Source organism: Ranitomeya imitator, chromosome 5 (genome assembly GCF_032444005.1).
Source record: "Ranitomeya imitator isolate aRanImi1 chromosome 5, aRanImi1.pri, whole genome shotgun sequence".
Taxonomy (NCBI): domain Eukaryota; kingdom Metazoa; phylum Chordata; class Amphibia; order Anura; family Dendrobatidae; genus Ranitomeya; species Ranitomeya imitator.
Genome location: NC_091286.1, coordinates 538,778,799 through 538,786,215, shown reverse-complemented (window position 1 = coordinate 538,786,215; position 7,417 = coordinate 538,778,799).

The following is a 7,417-nucleotide window of genomic DNA, read 5'->3' as shown; positions in this document are numbered from 1 at the left end:
GGAAATATCATTCATAGTAAACTTTTAAGAAGTAAGAAACAGAACATTGAAAGGCTTGTGTGTCAAGTTACAGTGACAGATCCTTCTGGCTCTTTGGAAATGTTCCCACATTGCTTGTTTCCTACAATCTGTTCTACCTCAAGATGCATTATCAGGATTCCCATTTGTAAACAATGTGAGATAAAAGCAATAGGCGTGTTATACTGAGGATAAAAATATGATCACTGGGGGGCATGGCTATGTAGCAGAGGAGAGAGGACGCACCCTGAGAGAGCTCCTGAATCCTGACCTTATGCTGCCATTAAGACCCCTTTTCAACACGATATACCTGCCAGCGCTGAAGTCCTTTGTACCTTGGGAGGCTTTTCGCCATTACAGAAGGGTGCTGTGAGGATCCATGAGGACGGAAACCGAGGGAGCCTAGACGGTCGGAAGTATCCATGTGAGGTGGCGGCCATTTTCAAAGCGCGCTCCGGCAGGAAAGAGCACGGCACCAATTTCTAACGACGCCGGGTACCCCCGCTTGGACCTCAGGAGATCCCTGACACCTATGGGTGAGTGCTGAGGAGTTCTGGTGTGCCGGAAGCTGGAGGGGTGAGGACAGCGGTGTCTATGCACGCACTCTGACAGGAGGAGAGGCGACGCTACCCACCATTATCGTTGTGCTGTTCAGGAGGTGAGCACCGACGCTGAATTATACTATGGGGATGGGCGGTGTGTGCTCTGGAAGATTGGGCCCTGTGCTCCCCTATCAGGAAGACACTTAACCTGCCAGCGCCATTACTTTGGAGGGCTTACCCCCCTCCTTGCTGCTGCCTCGGCGGGCGCTGTGGGTCCTCCCTGGTGCACGGAGCTCTGGTGATGACTTAGATTTGCTGCATTTATAATTCTAAGCACCCCATTTATTGGGAGCTGTTTCATACTGTAAACACTTTACATCTATCCTGCTGTTTCTGTGACTGGAAAGTGGAACTTTTATATAATATAATTTCAATTATCCTGCTGTGCCTCACTACTGCTAGTCATGCATTACTCCAAGGGAACAGGAGCTGCTGACAAATTAAAAAGAATTGCCAGGAATGACTCCTTGGACAGTGTACGAACTCTTAGAAACAACCCCTCATAAGTTCAACGCAAAAACCGCCTTTCTGATAGTAATGAAGAGGGTGAACAGGAAGAACTGACTCTTAAACAGGCATCTGAACAACTAATGCAGGCTATATCGCTAACAAGATCATCTCTCACTGAAAAAATAGAGGCTGTGCACACTGAGGTGGGACGTCTAAAGGTACCTTCACACATAACGATATTGTTAACGATATCGTTGTATTTTGTGACGTAGCAACGATATCGTTAATGAAATCGTTATGTGTGACAGCGACCAACGATCAGGCCCCTGCTGGGAGATCGTTGGTCGCTGAAGAAAGTCCAGAACTTTATTTCGTCGCTGGATCTCCCGCGGACATCGCTGGATCGGCGTGTGTGACACCGATCCAGCGATGTCTTCACTGGTAACCAGGGTAAACATCGGGTAACTAAGCGCAGGGCCGCGCTTAGTAACCCGATGTTTACCCTGGTTACCATCCTAAAAGTAAAAAAACAAACACTACATACTTACCTACCGCTGTCTGTCCCCTGGCACTGTGCTCTGCACTCCTCCTGTACTGGCTGTGAGCGTCGGTCAGCCGGAAAGCAGAGCGGTGACGTCACCGCTCTGCTTTCCGGCCGCTGTGCTCACACAGACAGTACAGGAGGAGTGCAGAGAAGCAGAGCGCCGGGGACAGACAGCGTTAGGTAAGTATGTACTGTTTATTTTTTTTACTTTTAGGATGGTAACCAGGGTAAACATCGGGTTACTAAGCGCGGCCCTGCGCTTAGTTACCCGATGTTTACCCTGGTTACCCTGGTTACCGGCATCGTTGGTCGCTGGAGAGCGGTCTGTGTGACAGCTCTCCAGCGACCAAACAGCGACGCTGCAGCGATCCGGATCGTTGTCGGTATCGCTGCAGCGTCGCTTAATGTGATGGGGCCTTAAGGCTTGATATGCAGGCCATGAGAGGGCGCATTACAGAGGTGGAAACAAGAGTGTCACAAATAGAAGACACCATCATAACCATGGAGGCTAAGCTGACAAAAGTGGCTGGCTCTATAAACGCTTGGAAACAAAAAACAGACGATTTGGAGAACAGGCTACGTCGGAATAATATCCCAATTATTGGTCTGCCGGAACGCTCAGAGGGTCAGCAACCTGAGCACTTTTTAGAAGACTGGCTTAAGGCCTCTCTGGGTGATGAATTTTCCTCAACTTTCTCTGTGGAAAGGGCCCACAGAGTCCCTACAAGACCTCTACCTCCCGGAACTCCACCAAGACCTTTCCTGGCACGTCTCCTCAACTGCAAGGATAGAGATACTATTCTACATTTGGCATGGCAAAAAAAGCCCTATCAAATTCAATAATGCCACAATCTTGATTTTTCCAGATTTTTCTATGGAGCTTCAGAAACAGTGGGCGCGGTTCATGGAAATAAAGAAATAACTCAGAGATAAAATGTCATGCATTCCTTGATCTATCCAGCGCGACTTCGAATTGTCCACGAAGGTTCTTCTATATTCTTCACCAATCCAGAGGAAGTAGCTGAATGGCTACGGTCCCACAAGTTGCCTAATGCAAAGAAATCCTAATCTATTCACATTCAGCTAAATTTTCTAACTATATGAATGGGACTCTCTCTATGGGCACCCAACCTATCAACAATACTGGATGCTGAATCCAGCGAGGGTATCCCCATATTCACTTGGTAATAGGAGCATATGACTTCACTCCTATATTGTTTGGATTTTGCTCTGTTTTTTCTCTTACGTCAGTTTTATTTGTTATTTATGTAGAAGTCGTCGCCAACAGCTTTCTTGTCTTTTGTGTGATGTCCCTGAACTTTGCCCGAATAATAATGCATACCATATTTTGATGTGCGAGTATGGGAACTGAGATAATATGTATGACCTGGAATCAGGGGCGGATTATCAGAGGGTCAATATGGGCGGTAGCCCAGGGCCCAGTGGTCTGGGGGGGCCCTGGGCTACCGCACAGATTGACCCTCCGCTAATCGTCTGTGACTGCCCGCCGTGCGGCGTTTGTGTGCCCCCGGACCCGGTGGGCAGTGAGAGGGGGCCCGCAGTGGGCCCCTTCTCATCTGCTCACCGGGCCCTTTCCGGCGCTGCGGCGGTTTCCTATTGACTTGCGGGCGCACACCCGCACGTCAATAGTTAACAACAACAGCCGCCAGCCAATTGGAGGCTGGCAGCTGAAGTCGGCCGCAGCGCACACGTCGCCGGCGTCTGACGTCATTGTCAGTCGCCGGCGAGTGTGTGCTGCTGCAGGGAGCTCGCCGCCTGGAGCGCGGACAGGTGAGGAGACTGCTTGTTTTTTTTTTGTTTGTTTGTTTTTTTTGGATCAGTTATCGGTGGACACACTGGGGGGCAATGCTGGAGGACACACTGGGGGGCAATGCTGGAGGACACACTGGGGGGCAATGCTGGAGGACACTGGGGCAGATTGGAGGACACACTGGGGGCAATGCTGGAGACAGTGGGGCAGATTGGAGGACACACTGGGGGGCAATGCTGGAGACACAGGGGCAGATTGGAGGACACACTAAGGGCAATGCTGGAGACACTGGGGCAGATTGGAGGACACACTGGGGGCAATGCTGGAGACAGTGGGGCAGATTGGAGGACACACTGGGGGACAATGCTGGAGACACTGGGGCAGATTGGAGGACACTGGGGGCAATGCTGGAGACAGTGGGGCAGATTGGAGGACACACTGGGGGGCAATGCTGGAGACACTGGTGCAGATTGGAGGACACACTGGGGGCAATGCTGGAGACAGTGAGGCAGATTGGAGGACACACTGGGGGCAATGCTGGAGACAGTGGGGCAGATTGGAGGACACACTGGGGGCAATGCTGGAGACAGTGGGGCAGATTGGAGGACACACTGGGGGCAATGCTGGAGACAGTGGGGCAGATTGCTGGAGACAGTGGGGCAGATTGCTGGAGACAGTGGGGCAGATTGCTGGAGACAGTGGGGCAGAATGCTGGAGACAGTGAGGCAGATTGGAGGACACACTGGGGGCAATGCTGGAGACAGTGGGGCAGATTGGGGGACACACTGGGGGGGCAATGCTGGAGACACTGGTGCAGATTGGAGGACACACTAAGGGCAATGCTGGAGACACTGGGGCAGATTGGAGGACACACTGGGGGCAATGCTGGAGACAGTGGGGCAGATTGGAGGACACACTGGGGGGCAATGCTGGAGACACTGTGGCAGATTGGAGAACACACTGGGGGCAATGCTGGAGACAGTGGGGCAATGCTGGAGACAGTGGGGCAGATTGCTGGAGGACACACTGGGGGGCAATGCTGGAGGACACACTGGGGGCAATGCTGGAGACAGTGGGGCAGATTGCTGGAGACAGTGGGGCAGATTGCTGGAGACAGTGGGGCAGATTGCTGGAGACAGTGGGGCAGATTGCTGGAGAGAGTGGGGCAATGCTGGAGACACTGGGCCAGATTGTTGGACACACTGGTGGTAATATGCTGGACACACTGGGGCAGATTGCTGGACACACTGTCTGGGGGCAATATGCTGGACATACTGGGGCAGATTGCTGGACACACTGGGGGTAATATGCTGGACACACTGGGGGTAATATGCTGGACACACTGGGGGCAGGACTGGAGGCATGGGCAGAATGTAGACACGGGGCATGATTGGAGACATGGGGCAGGATTGGATCATGGGGCAGGATGGATACGATGGAGACAGATGGGGCAGGATGGGGAGATCATATGGTGTAGAATGGATACTCATGAGTGCAGGATGGGAGAACATATGGCTGGAGCCAGGAATGAGATAAACGGAGCCAGGGTGGGGAATATTATTACCATAGGGGCTAATTAAGGGATATTATTACTGCAGTGATGTATTTATTTTATTTTTTGAGTATACTGTTTTAAATGGGAGGGCAGTCCTGTTATTGTGCAGAGTGACACTATATCGCCTTTTTATCTTCATGTGGTGTAATGTAGAAGTTGTGAAAAATTAAGTAATGTGTTCTGCAAGTGGAGCTCGAGATAACTGTGTTATTTCCTGCAGAAACGAGTCCTGGCTGGAAGAAATGATGGCGGTCTGTGCTGGATGAAAGATGAAGGACTTCACCTAGAGACGTCACTGGTGAGTCAGTGTTACCTATACACTGACACTATACACTGTATACTGTATACAGAGGTCCTGTGTACAATGTCACCAGTGATCACTGTATTACCTATACATTATATACAGAGCTCCTGTGTATAATACCACCAGTGATCTCTGTATTACCTCTACACAGACACTGCATACTAATTACAGATCTCATGTGAATACTGGCACTTATGGTGATAGTATTGTGTTTTTTGTTTTTTTATTACTGATCAGTATTGTGGTACTCAGTCACTATGTGGTGGTAATATGTGGTCTGGAAATGGTGTTGTGGTATTTGTCCCTTGTATGTGCTATTTGGTCACCAAGTGGTAATATGTGGTCTTGACATGGTGCGGTGGTATTTGTTCCTTGTATGTGATATTATTCGATCATTGTGGTTGTAATTTGTGGTCTGGTCACGGTGCGGTTGTATTTGTTCCTTGTATGTGATATTATTGGTCAAGATATACCTAAATTGTATTGCAGATTTTAACAAATATTTAATAGGTTACAGTAGAGTAGGGCCCGGCCATTTTTCTGGAATAATCTGGTTCGGGTATATCATGACCCCCGTCTCATGACCCCCGTCTCATGACCCCTGTCTCATGACCCCCGTCTCATGACCCCCGTCTCATGACCCCCGTCACATGACCCCCGTCACATGACCGGGGGGGCCCACAGTGTGTGAACAGCCCGGGGCCCTGACTACCCTTAATCCACCCCTGCCTGGAATGTGCGGGGCATTAAGTCTCCCAGGAAGAAAATTAAGGTATTTTCATAGATCAAGTGCTATCATACACATATTATAGCTTTGGTAGAGACACATTTGACCAGGGATACAGCCCGATATGTGCAGAAGCCATGGGTACAATGGTTCTTCCAAGCGTTCCACACTAGCTATTCAAGAGGGGTTTCACTGTTAATTCATAGAGATGTTAGATGGGAAACTAGGGAGGCTCGGAGGGATAAATAAATAAATCTTTATTTTTATATAGTGCTAACATATTCCGCAGCGCTTTACAGTTTGCACACATTATCATCGCTGTCCCCAATGGGGCTCACAATCTAAATTCCCTATCAGTATGTCTTTGGAATGTGGGAGGCAACCGGAGTACCCGGAGGAAACCCACGCAAACAACATATAAACTCTTTGCAGATGTTGTCCTCAGATGTTGTCCTGGGAGGGATTAGAACCCATGACTCCAGCGCTGCAAGGCTGCGGTGCTAACCACTGCGCCACCGTGCTGCCCGTGATCCCTCAGGAGGGATCCTGAGGGCTGCTTTGTTTTTGTATATGCACTAATTAACTCTTGGAAGTACGTAATACTGTGTGTTTATAACCCCCCTCCGGCTAATACATAAGTTCTTCGGATGGCAATGAGTTTTGCCTTAAACTACCCAGATGCAAATATCATTTGTATGGGAGACTTTAATTTAGTCATGGACAATCGCCGTGATAGACTGAGATTGGGTGGTGAGGTATCTGGGGAGCCCACTTCTTTGGCTCCAACTCAATTAGCATTATTTATGGAGGGGAGTGGATGGTTAGATCTGTGGAGGATGCGATACCCTGAGGAAAAAGGATATACTTGCCCCTCATCTACTAGGAGCTCTCTTTCCCGCATAGATTATATATTCGGATTAGCAATGTGAGTGGATAGCATTGAACATGGCAATAGAGGAATCTCAGATCATAGCCCAATCATTCTTAAACTTAAATATGGGCAATCAATTAATGGTATGGTCTGGAAATTTAACCCATTTTTGTTGAAACTAATAGACTCTAATGATAGGACTGTTGATCAGTTAAACTGCTTCATTTCATCCCACCTGGAACCTCAGAACACCAACTTATTTTGGGATACCTTTAAGGCATATTTAAGGTGATGTTTATCCGCCACAATTTCTCATATTAAAAGGGTGACCTCAAGGGAAGATGACGAGATGCAGCAACAACTGAAAGACTCAGAGGCTGCATATATAACTAATCAGACTAATGGTGATAGACTTGAGTGGTTAGCTTCCCAGAGATTATATGCCCAGCATATAGACATTAAATCTAAACGTAAACTATTTTTCACTCGTCAATCCTATTTTGAACTAGGAAATCAAGCTAGTAAATACACAATACATCTAACACAATACTACAAATTCGTGCATTGGATGGCTC